Source organism: Mastomys coucha, unplaced genomic scaffold, assembly GCF_008632895.1.
Source record: "Mastomys coucha isolate ucsf_1 unplaced genomic scaffold, UCSF_Mcou_1 pScaffold9, whole genome shotgun sequence".
Classification (NCBI taxonomy): domain Eukaryota; kingdom Metazoa; phylum Chordata; class Mammalia; order Rodentia; family Muridae; genus Mastomys; species Mastomys coucha.
In genome coordinates this window covers 87,136,844-87,139,840 of record NW_022196915.1, presented here as the reverse complement: position 1 = coordinate 87,139,840, position 2,997 = coordinate 87,136,844, and the positions used below count along the sequence as shown (strand labels likewise).

Sequence of the window (2,997 nt, the reverse complement as noted above, 5' to 3'; positions counted from 1 at the left end):
AAAAGAAACCTATCATGAACTATGACCTGAACAGTCTCTGTTATAGTCATGTAGTACATTTTTATTGGCCTACAAAAGAGTATGATGCTTACAAGAAAGTCAAAAAGAAACAGCTACCACCTCGGTGTTGAAGAGACTTAATAATGTGTAGCAGAACAGAGGGGCCCCACAAGTACTGAAGTAAATTTCCCATCATTGCCAACACAGGGTCTCAGTGAGAACCACACTACAGAAGCATAAGGTAGATGGCCTCGAGGAGAGATAGCTTGTCAACATCACTTAAGTAGTAGAAGAAAAAATACACACATGCATTTGCTGTTAACACGTACATCGAGCTGGTAATGTGCATAGCACACATTCATGTGAAGAAGAAGAAAAATGAGGTGAGAGTGAAGACAGACAATGGCTGAACTCAGCTTTCCAGCATCGACAATTCTTCCTTTCCACAGAGCAAGCATGACACAAAGTGGACTTAATATGCAACTCCAACCCAGAAAAGCATCAGCAGGAAAATCCCCTGAGTCCTCGGAAACATCTGTTCCATTCACTCCGATCTCACGTGGTAGCAGCTACTTAAACTAAATATGCCCACAGGCCACAGCCCAGTGAATCCAGTTCCAGGTATATCCTAAGAACAGTTTTGTTTGTTTTGTTTTTTTATCTGTTTGGCAAAAGTCATACCCAGGAGTCTTCCTGTGTCCTCATAGAATGCATACACAGAGGAACACTAGGTAGCAATGGGACTGAACAGCCTGCAACTTTATTCTAGGGTTTGGTTCGGTCTCACAGTGATAAGAGAAGAGTACAGGTAATATGGATAGCTTAATACAAGAGTACTAAAACAAGCAAAGAAAAAAATGACTGGTACCCTTGGGGTAGCTCATGGGAGAGGCCACAGGAGAGAGCAAGGCCTCTCGATGCTGAGAATTTGAATTTTGACCCATAGATTGTCTATCTACTTGTGTTTGCCTCTTAAGGAAACTTCTGTCTATAAATTTAGCAGCTCATGGGTCATTTCTTAAGATGGGTTCTGGGATCAAACTCAAAGCCTCCTGATTTCAGGGCAAGCACTTGGGAGTTGATCTTTGAGTTCCCATCTATTTTTCTGCTTATATACTATACTCTAAAACAGTCACCTGGAGTAACTCCCCAGCTGCATTGCTCAGGTTTCAATTTATCTCTTCAACTAAGAGGAAATCATCTTGTAAAACCGAATAGAATTCTGTTTGCAGAAATTGTTGAGTGGGGTATATCACTAGAAGTGGTTTGTGAACTCGTGGCCTATAATTCTAATGGTGACTGCCATATTCCTTCAAATAGTAACTTATCTAAAGTACAAAAGTACCATGAATGTATAGTCTCACAGATATATGGGTCTCAAAGTGATCTCACTTTCAGCAAAATCACATTTGAGTATCAGGAATCATAGAGCTCTCATAAAGCCCTACCTCCTTTCAGTAGCTTGAAGTAAATGTTTCCAGTCCTTCGGCCTCTGACTTTTTATAACTATAAGTCACCTTTGCAAACACAAGGCAAGGCTATTCTGTGACAGATCCAATAGCAGCAACCTTGAATTTTGGCCCTTCACTTTACATTCCTTTCTAAGTATGAGCATTTACAACGTGCTCCAGAACACAAAGACACACAGGCCAGCCAAATTAGCTTCCTATCACTGAAACCCATAATGCCAGGAATTCACATGGCCCAAGATTGCTGGAGTAGAGTTCACTGTGACACACACACACACCCCAGTGGATGAAGTCAGGAAGCAGGCAGCTCCTGAGCTTGGGTGGCCACGAGGCACACCCCTAAGAGCTTTTAAATTAACCAGTAGAGAGAGGAAGCTCAAACAAGCCAAGTGCCTACACAAGCCAAAGCTGAGAGTAAAGTGTGCCCTTGATGAGTGGTCCCAGCAGAGCAAGTGTGCCCAGAACTAACATCACACGACACCATGGAGGGAGAACGTTAGGAATGGATGTGGGTCCCATGGTCTCTTTATTTGGACCATCTATTTTCAAGGTTTCTATTTTACATTGATAAATGCAAGACACGCCATGTCCCCTTCTTCAACTGATAAGAGGAAACACATAAAGTAGGAACCCTAACTTGATCAAGACCAGTTCCCAGGCTGTGGCTCAGGGAGGGAAGGCCTCTTCTCTCCACTCTTCCCACAAAAGCCTCCTAACGACAATCTATGCTGGACATTTAAGTTGCAACTAGCCGGACATGACACTCCCTAACTTCCTCTTGCTCCCTTTAGCTTACACTCACAGCCATCTTCAGCCTGCGTTTGTTTGTGTTTGTGGTGGTGCTGAGAACTGAACTGGACGTGTTAGGCAAGCACTCTGCCACTGAGCCACATGCTCAAGCCCTGCCTTGAGGATGTGAATAGCTCTGTGTGCTGTTATTTGCTGCTGTCTCTAGTGCACAAATAAAGGGTCTGCCTACTTAGGAAGTGCATAAAAATATTTTATATGAGCAGCATAATGCAAGATACACAAATGTTCTCATTCCCTGAATACATTGATCAGACTTTGGAAATGCAAGTTGGCGAGAAAAGGCCTAAAATAAACACCTAGGACATTCTTAATATTCATATGCTGTTGAAAAAAATTAAACTGCATAAGCTTATTTTTAACATTTCTCCAATTTGACTCCGACTCCACTGCTACCCACAGTTACGACTGGGCAGGGAGCTGGGGGGATGAATATACCCATGTGTACCCATCTGAGGCCAGAGGGGAACACTAGGTGTCTTCTACTATGGCTCTCACTGTCTTAAGACAGGGTCTCCCACTAAAGCAAAATCTGTTTTGTGAGTAGCATGCCAGTAAACTCTTGGGATCCATACCTGCTGACTCCAACATCACACTCAGGTTATCATTTGGGGGCTGGGAACTCAAACTCAGATCCCTGTTCTCACTAAGCTACACTGAGCCGCCTCCCCAGCCTCCATGTTTCCTCTAACACTAATGTAAAATGCAATTCTGTAAAACT

The 2,997-nt window shown here is 43.1% G+C and overlaps 1 protein-coding gene across 20 annotated transcripts in view; it reads right to left on the bottom strand.

Annotated features, from left to right (window-relative positions):
- Lmo7 (LIM domain 7) overlaps nucleotides 1–2,997 on the bottom strand; it is a 195,364-nt gene that overhangs the window by 62,506 nt on the left and 129,861 nt on the right. The gene's annotated exons all lie outside the window — the stretch shown is intronic.